General features: G+C 33.3%; 1 long non-coding RNA gene across 2 annotated transcripts in view; it reads right to left on the bottom strand.

Moving 5' to 3' along the window:
- LOC127549444 (uncharacterized) overlaps positions 1 to 5,834 on the bottom strand; it is a 62,388-nt gene extending 56,554 nt beyond the window's left edge. Inside the window, exon 1 of one of the 2 annotated variants that reach the window (XR_007950613.1) lies at positions 5,122 to 5,834. This is a non-coding gene — a long non-coding RNA (uncharacterized LOC127549444). The remainder of the gene's footprint in view (positions 1 to 5,121) is intronic. The other variant, XR_007950612.1, reaches the window with a different exon arrangement.
- Positions 5,835 to 14,776: the final 8,942 nt, after the last annotated feature.

The following is a 14,776-nucleotide window of genomic DNA, read 5'->3' as shown; positions in this document are numbered from 1 at the left end:
ACATTGTTCCTTTAATTCCCTATTGTGTTGGAAATGATATTGCTCCTGGAGCTTATTCCTCTTGACTGAAAGTATTTCTTCCTGCCTTTGAGCAATGACCTCGAAGTGGGTATGGCTAAAGGAAGGGGAAAATAGTGTATAGTCCTGGGTCCAGTCCTAGTACCAGAGTCTTCCCAGGTACTAGATCCCCTCAACATCACTCCCTTGTCCCACCATTGTGGGACCAAGATTATGTCCCACTAATGACATAGATGAGGAGGCTGACCCGGAGCCTGCCTCTGCCTCTCTTCCTGCCCCTGCCTCATTCATTCTCCCTCTCTCTCTTTCTCCCCTCTTCTCCTCCTTTCCTCCTCTTCTTTTCTTTCATTTTCCCATTTCCCTCTCCTCCGGAGTTCTCCCCCTTCACTCTCTCTCCCTTCTTTCCTTCTTCTTCTCCCTCCTTTTTTCCCTCAAATTGCTGGGGAAAATACATTAAGCAAATATAGTGGCATTTTATTTAACTATATGAAAAGATGAATATGTCATACAGAAGAAATGAGCAGAATGAGAAGAACCACTTGCATGACCACCACAATAATCAAGCTTTGAAAGATCTCAGAGCTCTTAAATAATCAAGCATACTAAAATCTACTTCTCACTTTTTGTAACACTGGTAATGGACTATACGAGATATAATGGAAAATGAGGTATTTTCAGACATATCTATTGTGTTCATTTTGTTTGATTAGACATAGATGATTCAAGTAAACATTTTTAAATACCTAAAAGATAAAAGTTTCTAAGCAGACACAGACTCATTTAATTACTTCTTAAATTTAATGTACATAAATACACATTTAACTTTAACATATATATGAACACAACTTCCATCTTTAATATATATAAATGTACATATATTTTAATAATAACAATGGTAATAAACTGGGAAAATATTTTTACATTCAACATTCTGATAAAGGTTTCATTTCTAAAATATATAGAGAATAACAAATTTGTAAGAAATCAAGCTATTCTTCAATTGATAAATAGTCAAAAGTTATGAATAGACAATTTTCAGATGAAGAGATTGAAACTATTTGTAGTCATCTGAAAAGGTGCTCCAAATCAGAGATCAGAGAAATGCAAATTAAGACAACTCTGAAATACCATTACCCACCTGTCAGATTGGCTAAAATGACAGGAAATGACAATGACCAATGTTGGAGGGGATGTGGGAAAACTGGGGCACTATACATTATTGGTGGAATTGTGAATGGATCCAATCATTCTGGAGAGCAATTTGGAACTATGCTCAAAAAGTTATCAAAGTGCATACCCTTTGATCCTGCAGTATTTCTACTGGGATTATTTCCCAAAGAGATCTTAAAGGAGGGAAAGGGACCCATATGTGCAAAAATGTTTGTGGCAGCCCTTTTTGTAGTGGCAAGAAACTGGAAAATGAGAGGCTGTCCATCAATTGGAGAATGGCTGAATAAATTATGGTATATGAATATTATGAAATATTATTGTTCTGTAAGAAACAACTACTAGGATGATTTCAGAGAGGCCTGGAGAGACTTACATGAACTGATGTTAAGTGAAATGAGCAGAACCAGGAGATCATTTTACATGGTAACAGGATGACTTTACAACAATCAATTCGGATGGACATGGCTCTCTTCAACAGTGAAATGCCACATTTTAAGTGATGAAGAGAGCCATCTACACTCAGAGAGAACTCCATGGGAACTGAGTGTGGACCACAATATAGCATTCTCATTTTCTCTGTTGTTGTTTGCTTGCATTTTGTTTTCTTTCTCAATTGTTTTTTTACTTCCTTCTTGCTCTGATTTTTCTTGTGCAGCAAGATAACTGTATAAATATGTGTGTACATGTGTATATATATGTATGATTTAACATATATTTTAAAATAATTAACATATATTGGACTACCTGCCAACTAGGAGAGGGGGCATGGGGAAGGAAAGGAAAATTTGGAACATAAGGTTTTTGCAAAGGTCAATGTGGAAAAATTATCCATATGTATATTTTGTAAATAAAAAGCTTTAATAAAAAAATGAAAAAATGGTAATGATAATTCATTTAAATACTGTAAGATTTATACATATAGCATATGTATATGTTTTATAAGTACAATATATTATATAATTTTGTGTATTTTAAATGCTTTAAAATTTATATATGTTAGCTCATTTGAGCTTCCCAACAACCCGTGAGATAATTGCTATTATTACTTCTATTTTATAAATAAGGAAATTATAATAAATAAGACTAAGAAAAGTTTGACAACTTGCCTAGGGTCAAAGAGCTGCATGTTACAGAAGTTTACAATTTTTTATACAATCATTTTACCTATTCTTCTTTGTAACTTGAAATATTTATGTTAATAATTGTTGATTCCCAATCAAAATTAAATTTTAAAATACAAAGTAAAATTAAAATCAAGAGGCAGTTTCTCTACATCTTTTCCTTATCTAGCAGTTCCATACTATTGTCAAAAAAGAATTTAGTCTCATAAAAATGTGTACGTATTGGTACACTTCTTTTGCATTGCTGTCTCTTCTCAATGACTCTCTCCCTACTGCTGAAGAACCTCAACTCTTAAAGTAAAGCACAATAATTTACTGCCTTTCTACTGAAATGAAGTCTCCCACCTCTCTACCTTTAGTCCTTTGAATTCACTGTTGTTAACTATATAACGTGCAATCATTTGATTTTTAAAAAACATTATTTTGATTATTGTATAAATTGTTCTCCAGACTCTCCTAACTTTACTCTGTCAGTTCATATAGTATTTCTAAACTCCTGAACTTTTTATATGTATAGTGTCTTACAATACAATTTTATTCTAAAACAGTCATAGACTGTTATGATTCTTACAAGGTACTTAAGACAGTAGAATTGATCTGATCCTACAAGGAGATGTTATGGGGCCAGAACTTGAAACAAGGTATTAAATGGAATTGAGGAGACAATGGTTAAATCTAATTTAGCATAGATTTAACCCTACAACAAATAATGGTTTCCTAGTGATATAATGATTGATGTATATTCAGTGCACAGAATATAAGCAAGAAGCTCTCAGGGCCAGACACCCAGAAGCCCACTCTCGGAGGCAAGACAGATTCATTCCATATTCCACCTTTCTGCTGGCTGGAGGCTTTGGATTCAGAGGGAGGAGAGGCTGAAGCTGGCAGAAGCAAAGGACTAGTGACAGATGCTCTTGGAACCAAGAAGAAAGATAAGGCCTCTAAGAAAGCTAACCAGGCTATTTTGGAAGAGACAATAAAGGATCTGAACTTTTAACAGCTGGCTGCATTTGAGGTGATTATTATTCTGAACTGAAACTAAGGCTGCCTCCAGAAGCCACCCAAGAAATCTGCTCCCAGAAAACATTATATTTTAGTGAAGAGAACATTACAATAGACCACAGTGGGTCTTCTCATCTGACCATTAATTTCTTGAGCAACTATTGCTCATAAAGATTATTAATTAATCTCTCTTACCATTAAACAGCATCAGATCACAGATTGGAACTGCAATAGTTATTTAAATTTGATCATACCTCCCCCCTCACTTTATACATGGGGAAGTTGAGGCCCATAAAGGATAGATGATTTGCCTAATGTCACATAGTATCAAAGTTAGAATTTGATTCTGAGTCTTCTAACTCTAAATTCAGTCCTCTATCAAGCAGGCAATTCCTGGAATATTACCAGATAAGATTCCTGAGGCCTAATAGTATGAGGAATTACTGTGTAACTTCTTAATATTTTGACTTTTCCTTTGAATAATTTTCAAATGTTCTTTTATTCTTTGGCTCCACTCCTAAAATTAGGAGGCATGTATGAATTTACAATCCAAAAGATAGCACAATATGTATTGAGCTTATCAATAATTTTTTAAATAATTAGAATATAAAATTTCTATTTAATAAATCATTCCAAACTAATCATGCAATCTGTTACCCAATGAAATAATTGATATGGGCCATTGATATTCATCAAATAAGCTACGGAATAACCGGAGCACTAGAGTTGGAGACAGGAAGATCAGAGTTCATATCCAACCCAGGCAAGTTACTTGAACACTATTTACCTCCATTATACATCTATAAAATGGGAGTAATAATAACACCTACCTCCCATGGTTGCAGGCTCTCTGTTTTCCTCAAATGAGATAGTAATTATAAATCACTTAGCTCAATGCCTAGCACAGAGTATGAGCTTTATAATATTAATTGTTATTATAAATAGTAAAAAAGGTAAATTAAAGTCTTTAATTGTCACCAGCATTGACAAGACAGTATAAATTTAAATTCTATGAGAAAATGCTTTTGAGAAAGAAAGAAAAAAAACTTTAAAATCCCAACATAATTCTCATGTATAACATATGGGATTGACCATATATACTTGTAGCTCACCCCTCAGCCTGCTACTTTAATCATTTGCATATTTAATCTTATTATCCGAAACTCTAGAAAAAACCCAGAGGAATGTTTGGTTATTTTCTTTCCAATTGGTAAACTATCACTTCTTTCTAATTAATGAACCAATTGGCTTAATCTCCCTTTTCAACACATTAAATTTTATGAGTAAATTACTGAAATTTTTTGTTGTTCAGATTTCAGTCATGTTTGACTCTCTACATGAGTCCATGAGCCACTGTCTTAGAGATTTTCTTGTCAAAGATATTGTAGCAGTTTCCCATTTCCATCTCCAGTGTATACTCATTTTACAGATGAGGCATTGAAGCAAATAGGGTTTAAGTTACTTAATGTCTGAGCTCAGATTTTCCTGACTTCAGACCTAGTGCTCTATTCACTGTACTACCTGGCAGCCCCAGTTACTCTCAACTTTATATCTTAAATCCTTTCAGCTCCTATGATTAAATATTGAAACTGTTGCAATGCAATTTGTTAACAAATGAAACAATAAAACAAAACAGATATTATTTATAATAATTTCAAAGTAATACAAAATACAGATCTTATAAAATTTGAAAGTAAAACAAAAGATATTATTTATATTAATTTAAAAGTGAGAACCACTTCAATCTGGCACTTCAAGCCCACTCTATAATTAACAAATGATTTTTTTTCAGTTCCAAAAACACACTTACCAATTCAGTTCACTCCAGATATTGATTAAAGTCTTTCAAGAATTCTATTCATATTTTTTCTCAAGGTAATTAAATTCAGTCTCTTCAGGAATAAGTGATGCTTCTCTCTCTCTTTCTCTTTTTCTCTCTCGCTCTTTCTCTCTCCCTTTCTTTTGACTTAGCCATCACACAAAATTGTCTTTATGGAATATACAGCAAATGTCCAGTTCCTTATACAGTATCATACTTCTTCATAATATAAGATAGTCCTCATAAGAAAGAAGTTTCTCCTTACCTTCTTTCACTCTCTCCTTTCCATAATTAATCTCACAGAAACCTCATAGATCAAAGATAAAATACATGTTCTTTTTGACTCCATAGGGAGAAACACTTCAAAGATCTCTTACAACTGTCACTCTCAACTGTCTTTTTGACAACATTCCATTTAGCTCTTAATGATATGTTAATACTATCATGAACTTATATTATGTGCTTTGTTTTTATTAAGTATTTATTCAATTTAATACAATAGTGCCAATACTGCCCTGCTTGTTTGTGGCCCTTTCTGATCTTCCTTCTTTTTTTTCCTTTATGCATTTTTTCAATGTTTTATTGATATTTTTCTTTCTTTTTCCCTCTTTTTTCCCATTATAATCACTTTTCTTCAATCTGCCCCTTCTCAATAATGAGTCTTCCATTGTGATGAATAAATATACTTAAGATTCATTCTGAGATCAGCAGTGGTACTTCTAGGTTAAAAGGTATATATAGTTTAGTTTAGTGACATTTTGGCTATAGTTCCTAACTGCTTTCTGGAATAATTATATGAATTCACAACTCTGCCAGTGGTGCATTTTGTATTCTATTTCTCCCATAATCTATTCAACATTTGTCATTTTTTTGGTAACTTTGCTAGTGATGGCAATGAGGCAAAACTTTAAAGGCATTTTAATTTGTATTTCTCTTATTAATAATAGGGGGAAATTCAAATGATTGTAGTTTGAATTTCATCTTTTGAAAGCTTACTATTTGCAGCAGATTACAGGTTTGAGCAGCTCTCTAAACATTCTCCTCTAGATAATTTTTAAATAGTGCTTCAAATTTTGGAGTGGCTGAGCCAACAAAAGGTAGAAGTATGACATTTCTTCCAGCTGAAGAAAACTTAGGAAATGGGGAGGAGAGGAATATGGGTAGGGTAAGAGTTTAGTGAGAGCCCATGTTTTGGTAACATCAGCAATGAACTTTGAGATAAGTCCCAAATAGGGGAAGCAGCAGCTCAGAGACATTCTGGGTTGCAGTTTCAGGACAGAGAGAAGTGTTTATGGTTGATGACAAGGGATTGTAGAGACCTGGTTTCATTTCCAAGTCAAAAATTAGCACTAGAACTTGAGGCTGCAGGAGACAAGGGGACTTGGTCAAAGTTCTAGAGCCAAGAGAAGCACTCATATTAGTGGCTATAGGGTATCAGAGGTCTTTCTCTGGTAAAGACCAGAAAGCAGGCTAGGAGAACAGTGGCCATACCTCTCCCTGATCATATAACCAAAGAGATACCAAAAACTTGCAAACTCCCAGAACTAGCTCTGGAAACAGCACAAAAAAGCCCAAAGCTTGGAACAGTACCCCAATCCCCAAGTCCAAGAAAGCAGAAGTCAATATTAACATGAAGTTCAAAGTCAACAAAGAGACTAGAAAAGTGATTAAACAACAAAATCTATGGGATCATGTAGATAATCACAGATATCAAGAGTATCTACATTTTCAAAAAACTTTATTCATGTCTTATAATTTCTTTCTTGGTTACTTTGACTTGTCTTTATCTGAAAGGGACACATTGAAGTCCCCCCATATTACAGATGTATCATTTGTTTCTCTCTGTAATTTAATGAAATTTTCTTTTAATACTTAAATACAGTGGTGTTCTATGAATGCATAGATTATTATAGAATGCAACATAAATTATTAATGTTGTTACATTATATATGATGCCTTGAAACTATGTAGTTTCCCTCTTTTAACCATGTCTATTTTTCGTGTTCTTTTGTTGAGAGTATGATTGTCACCCCTGCTTTTTAAAATTCACTTAAAGAACGATAAATCCTTCTTTATTTTTATAATGTCTAGACTAGCTCCCTAGAGGGTCTCAGCATCAGTCAGAGTTAGGATCAATCAAAGTTTTTGGTCTTTAAGGGAGAAGTGAAGGAGGCAGGCAAGCTGCCATGCAGCTTGCCAAAGATGTAGCTTGGATTGTGGAGACCAGATTCTCTAGCCTTTTCCCTCCTCATCCTGCTGCCAAGTAACCCTGACTTCTCTCGCTCAGCCCTCCAGTCCTAGCCTAAGATTACCTCACCACCAAACATTCAGCAAGCACCAATAGTGGGGAGAACCATCACATCACCATCTCATCTAAATATGTACATAAAGCTATTGTCTCACATTGAATAGGTAATTGGCCTTAAGTGCTCTATTGTCTGATTCAAGCATACCTTTTCAGAGTTTCAGCCCTCTACATATTTTCTCATTTTTAACTCTAGGTGGATCTTTATAATTTAATGTGTTTATTGTAAATAGCACATTTTTGGATTTTACTTTATGATCTATTGTGTTATTCTTTTTTTTTTAATGACTTTTTATTGATAGAACCCATGCCAGGATAATTTTTTATAGCATTATCCCTTGCATTCACTTCTGTTCCGATTTTTTCCCCTCCCTCCCTCCAGCCCCTCCCCCAGATGGCAAGCAGTCCTTTACATGTTGAATAGGTTACAGTATATCCTAGATACAATATATGTGTGCAGAACCAAATACTTTTCTTGTTGCACAGGGAGAATTGAATTCAGAAGGCATAAATAACCTGGGAGGAAAAACAAAAACGCAAGCCATTTATATTCATTTCCCAGTGTTCTTTCTTTGGGTATAGCTGCTTCTGTCCATCTTTGATCAATTAAAACTCTCTGTAATGAAGAGATCCACTTCCATCAGAATACATCCTCAAACAGTATCGTTGTTGACGTATATAATGATCTCCTGGTTCTGTTCATTTCACTTAGCATCAGTTCATGTAAGTCTCACCAGTCTTCTCTGTATTCATCCTCCTGGTCATTCCTTACAGAACAATAATATTCCATAACATTCATATACCACAATTTACTCAACCATTCTTCAATTGATGGGCATCCTTTCATTTTCCAGCTTCTAGCTACTACAAACAGGACTGCCACAAACATTTTGGCACATACAGGTCCCTTTCCTTTCTTTAGTATCTCTTTGGGGTATAAGCCCAGTAGAAACACTGCTGGATCAAAGGGTATGCACAGTTTGATAACTTTTGGAGCATAGTTCCAGATCGCTCTCCAGAATAGCTGGATGTGTTCACAATTCCACCAACAATGTATCAGTGTCCCTGTTTTCCCACATCTCCTCCAACATTCCACATTATCTTTCCCTGTCATTCTAGCCAATCTGACAGGTATGTAGTGGTATCTCAGAGTTGTCTTAATTTGCATTCCTCTGATTAATAATGATTTGGAGCATATTTTCATATGTCTATAAATAGTTTAATTTCTTCATCTGAGAATTGTCTGTTCATATCCTTTGACCATTTATCAATTGGAGAATGGTTTGATTTCTTATAGATTAGAGTCAATTCTCTATATATTTTGGATGAGGCCTTTATCAGAACCTTTGATTGTAAAAATGTTTTCCCAGTTTATTGTTTCCCTTCTAATCTTGTCTGCATTTGTTTTGTTTGTACAAAAACTTTTCAATTTGATATAATCAAAATTTTCTATTTTGTGGTCAATAGTGATCTCTAGTTCTTCTTTGGTTATAAATTCCTCCCTCTTCCACAGGTCTGCAAGGTAAACTATCCTATGCTCTTCCAATTTATTTATAATCTCATTCTTTATGCCTAGGTCATAAACCCATTTTGATCTTATCTTGGTGTATGGTGTTAAGTGGGGGTCAATACCTAGTTTCTGCCATACTAATTTCCAATTTTCCCAGGAATTTTTGTCAAATAATGCATTCTTATCCCATAACTGGGGTCTTTGGGTTTGTCAAACACTATATTATTAAAGTTATTGACTGTTTTGTCCTTTGAGCCTAACCTATTCCATTGATCAACTAGTCTATTTCTTAGCCAATGCCAGATGGTTTTAGTAACTGCTGCTTTATAATATAATTTTAGATCTGGTACAGCTAGGCCACCTTCATGTGTTATTCTTTTTTGAGGGGAGGATATATTCATATTTGTGTTTATTATAGTGTATTCTGTTTTTCTTTACATATCATCTTATAATTTTCCTCTATTTTTCCCTGTTTCCTTCCTTAGAAACTGGAGAAAGGTAGAAAAAGAAATATAATCAACACAAATAGTCTAGAAAGAATTTAAGTCATCCAATTCTATTATTGTGCCACATCTCTCTTTATTTACTTGATACCCTTATCATTGGCTCAAACACTTTACCTCCTATTTTAATTCCCTCATTTGTGACTCATTCTCTCATGTTGAAATTCATTTCACTTGTTACTACTATTTACTCTCCACTTCCACCTTCCCCTTAACGTTTCTTTCTCTTCTTTGTGTGGCCTAGCTTGTATTCCAGATTAATATATTACTGCACCAGATTCTTTAGGAATATATATGTGTATATATATGTGTGTGTGTCTTATAATTGCCTTTGAGTTGCCCACAATTTTTATTCTATAATGAGTATAGTATTATATGAATTATATCAGTCATATAATCTAAAATAGGAAGGTAGATGGTATAATCAGAGGATAAATCATTGGACTTACAGTCAAGAAGAACAAGTTTGAATCTCACCTTTCTAGCTGTATAACTCTGGGGAAATTACTTGATCTCAATCTTGGCCTTTTCTTCTATAAAATGGGAATAATAATAACACCTACCTGATGATGTTGTAGTGAGAATCAAGTGAGAAATATGTATAAATTGTTTTACAAATCTTAATAATCCATATGTATTCTTGATTGGTATTAGTTACCAAAATAATAAGTAAATGGATATTTGTTTCAGGAAAGGATTTGGGATTGTTGAAAATTCTGCAGTCTTCGGATATAACTCAAGCTACTTTCTTCCATTAAATTCTAGGCACAACTTATTGTCCACTTGTAGTGTCTGTCCAAGATAAATGTACTGATGGATGAGCTCAATAGGCTGTCCAGTCAACTGCAAATCATAGTCTGACAGCAGGCATTATTTATGTACTTTCTTTTTCCTGTGTCGCTTTATAGGTCAAATTTCTTTGAATAATTAGAGAGTCCATTTAGGCAACTCTGTAGTACTCTGAGGCTTGAACCTTTGAGAACGTCATTTATAAACATTTATAAATTTCTGGATGCTATTATTCCAGTGAGTCACCATAATTTTACATTGTTTTTTTTTCCTGCTACATCATACCACTTCTATTAATATCTCAATCCATCACAACCTCTATACCCCTTTCCATTGGAATTATCTGTCTTCCCCATTCTATACTTGTGAAAGTTATTTGTAAATCCAAATATACACTTATCCCTATCTTTAAAAATCATCTCAGATTTATGATCCAACAAAATCTTTATAATCCAACAAAATTTTACAAGATATTAAATTTTCATCTAGCATATTAGCTATCTAGAATTCTCAATATAAGGCTTTTGCAAATTTGGTAAATTCAAACATTGATAAAAATGCTTAACAAAACAAAACCATGGACAAATCCTTGAGGTACTAACTGCACTAATGCTCCCTCTGGATTATTATGAAGTCATTAATCACTAATTTTAAGGAAGAAGCATCCTTTGAATTCACATAGCTCTACTATCATTCCAAGTGTCTTCAAAGGGATACCATGAGAAACTCTGTAAATACCCTAATGAAATTTAGGTATATGTCTTTTAATTCCCAATTTTAAAATCCTAATTTAAAAATAAAATGAAATTAGACTGGCAAAATCGGTTCTTAATGAATTTACGTCTGTATTTTAGCTTCTCTTTCTCAATGTTCACAAATACTGTTTCTAATAGTATGTTTTGGAGGCCTCTCAGTAGTTATAGTCACAACCAAAACATGGTTTAATAATTCATCTTTTCTTTTTTTGTAAAAGTAGGACCACATTGGCCCATTTCCTTTTTTGTGCTATGCCTCCTCTTAAGATTTTTCAAATATTGATTGATATACTGTTTAACATGACACATCCCAATAGGATTATTTTTTCTCAAAGATCACTAAGAGAAACTCAAAGATTTCATCTATAAGTTCTTTCAAACCATGGAAAATAACTCATTAAGATGTGGTAATGTAGAATCATTAAGGACAATTTGCCATATTCTCACTTTCCCTAGGTTTCCATCTAGATACATTTTGATTCAATATCACCAAGTATTCCTCTATCAGGAATTCCTATAAGGAATGGTTTCTATAACAAAGAATAAAAAAGTAAGAGAAAATAAAGGCAGTTCAACCAAACTAACACATACATCAACCAAATTAGACAGCATAAATAGTATTTCCATAGTCTTCAAACTTTATGAAGAAAGGGAGGTACATTTTCTCATCTCTTTTATGGTGCCAGGGCTAGTCAATATAAGTATGCCATATCCAGTTTTATTTTGTTTTTATTTCTACTTACAATGTTTTAGTCATTGTGTTTATTTTTTTCTAAACTTATATTTTAAAACAGTCTAAGATGAAGTTAGTTCCTTTTATACCCCATAAGCTTTTTAAGATAGCTCTCTCCTATCTTATGGATGACAGGGATATTAGTTTCATACCAGTTCACATACACATACAAATAGAGATAATCACAATAATGACATATACCTTCCAAAAATAAAGATCATACAAAGCTGAAATGTCAGATTGAAAGCAGAGTCAGTGGTCTAAGATGTAAAACTCAAGGATAATGGGCTTATTTGTCTGTTGGTAGTAGTCAGCCAACCACTGCTTTTATTGGTTGTGGAAATAACTACACACACACACACACACACATATACATATATATACATACACACATCTACACACACACACACACGCACATATATATACATATATATATTGATATATATTGATATAAACAGAATTTATAGGTTTCAATTGTAAGGCAAATGGAAAGATCTTTAATGCAATTTCCATTAATAAAATCATATCAATGTCTGTTGTTAAACCATTTGACAATGCCAAGGTCTTTAAGTTATTAGAATTTTCTTTTCTGGGTCTTCAGTAGCTTTTTAGAAGTTAGAAGCTAGAGCATTCACAGAGAAAATTTCCAGGTCACATTTACGCAAGGATTATCTACTTGAACTACGGCTGCAAGGGTGAGGTTAGAATCAGAACTAATATGACCTTAGACATGATCCTATTTTCAGGGATCTTGGACTTACCTACTTATTGGTAGAAGTTGGTCAGTCACCAGTGTTTCAGATTATAGATATGGCCACAAATATAGTATTCTGTAACCAATTCATACAAACTTGAAAGAATGAATTGTTAATTTTTAATGTGATCAGTCATGCCATCAAAATGGGCAAATATTACAGATTGAGACTTGATATCTTATTTTGTTGATTATCTATACTTCAGAAAGTGATGAACAAAATATTAATAATGCAAAATGTTTTAAGGTACGTTGTGCGTACTTCTTTTGAGAACTGTTTGTCAGACAATTATCAGGATATTCCTGTATACATACACGCAAAGAAATATATGCTTATATACATACATGCACGCTTGAATATTTCTATATATCTAGGTTTCTAGATACAGCTATATAGTGAATCAATCCCAAATCAGAAACAGGTTCCCTTAAGGTTTAATGAATGCAAAAGCCTCTCATCTATTACATAATTATACATATCTAATTCACAGCCTTTTTAAGTACCTTAAGCCAGGAAATTGGTTAACTTTTCTTGTAACCTTGAAGGTTTGGGGCTTACAGGTAAAATGAGTAGTTTTTCATCTATAGTCTTTGAAGTATGTTTATCATGTCATAAGGTTTTTGTTGTCAAGAAATATTTTCCAAAATGTTAGTCAAACTATCTAACATGATATAGCAGAAAAAATCCTGGCTTTGGGTCTGGAAAGGATCCAATTCAGAGTCTGCCTCTATCAGTTACTACCTATCTGACTTTGAGAAATCAAAATAACCTCTTTAGGCCTCAGTTTTTTTCTCTGCAAAATGAGAGTGGTTTAAATGATCTAAGGTGGCTTCCAACTCTGAATCTATGATCATATGTTTTTGTAAAGATTAATGCAAAATGAAAAACTTCAAGGCATGTGGTAGGAACAGATGGGAAGAGTATGTGTGGTTATTTCTCAAATTTGAGGGAAAACAGAAGCAGAATGGTATAGTAAATAGAAAAAGATTGGCTTTTAAGTCAAGAAGATCTGGGTTCAAGGTTCTCCTCTAGAGAACCTCTAAAACTAAAGACAACTTGCTGAACTGCATTAATAAAGTTTCCAAATCTGAAGTTACATACAGTGATGAAATTCTAAGCTAAAATCAAACAAACAACAAGTACCCCATATCAATACATCTATCCTTTACTACAGCATAACAATATTCCATTACATTCACATATCACAATTTGTTTAACTATACCCTAATATGTGAACATTTCCTTACCTTTCTGTTACAGAAAGAGTATTTTTGCATATATAAGTTCTTTTTCCTCTTTGACCTCAATGGGATATAGGTCTTATACTAGTATAGTTGGGTCAAGGATTTTCACATTTTAATAATTTTTTAGAAGTAGTTCCAAATTACACCCCAGAATTGCTAGATTCTTCCATAGTACCACTCACAGTGTTTTAGTGTGAGTGTTTTCCTACAACCCCTTCCACATTTGTCATTTTTCTTTTTTGTCATCTTTTCCAGTCTAATGAGTTTGAGGTGAAACTTAAGAGTTGTTTTAGTTTACATTTATTTCTACATTAATGATTTGGAGCATTTTTTTCTATGGTCGTTGATAAGTAGGATTTTTTCCTGCCTTTAAAATCATTTGTTCATATCAAAAAGTCATTTGAGGAATGTCTCTTAGTTCCAAAAAGTCCCCTTTTCTTGGATATGAGACTTCTGTCAGAAAAACTTGCTACAAAGATAGTTTTCCCAGTTACCTAGTTTCCTTCTAATTTTAAGTGTTACGTTTATCCATTTTAATGTTGTGTGATCCTTTATTCACTCAAGTTATGAACTTTTCTATATAAAGTGTAAATTCTTACTGCTAAAATTTGCTGATGATGTCAACTTTTATATCTATTATAGATCCATTTGTAGTTTTTATTATCAAGTGGTGTGAGATGTTGGTCTGTATCTAACTCCTATCATTTAATTTTTATCTTTTCTTAGCAATTTTTGTCGAATAATAAGATCTTTCCCAAGTAATTGAGGTCTTTTGAGTTATTGAATTCTAAGCTACTGTACTCATGTTTCTGTTTCTAAACTCTTCAATCATTTTAACTCTTTTTAAGTATTATAAAATCTTTTTAATCACTACTGCTTTGTAGTGTAGTTTGTGATCTTATGATAGCTTCTCTTCCCTTCTAATTTTTTTTTTCATTATTACCACAATGAATGAATGTTGCAAAAATGCAACTTAAGGCTTGAAGAACATATTTATTGACAATTAGAACTATCCACAAGTAAAATGAACAGGCCCAGGAAACCAGTGAGTT

Source organism: Antechinus flavipes, chromosome 2, assembly GCF_016432865.1.
Source record: "Antechinus flavipes isolate AdamAnt ecotype Samford, QLD, Australia chromosome 2, AdamAnt_v2, whole genome shotgun sequence".
In the NCBI taxonomy this organism is placed as follows: Eukaryota; Metazoa; Chordata; class Mammalia; order Dasyuromorphia; family Dasyuridae; genus Antechinus; species Antechinus flavipes.
The sequence above is the reverse complement of the archived record's forward strand: the minus strand, read 5'-3'. Positions and strand labels throughout refer to the sequence as shown.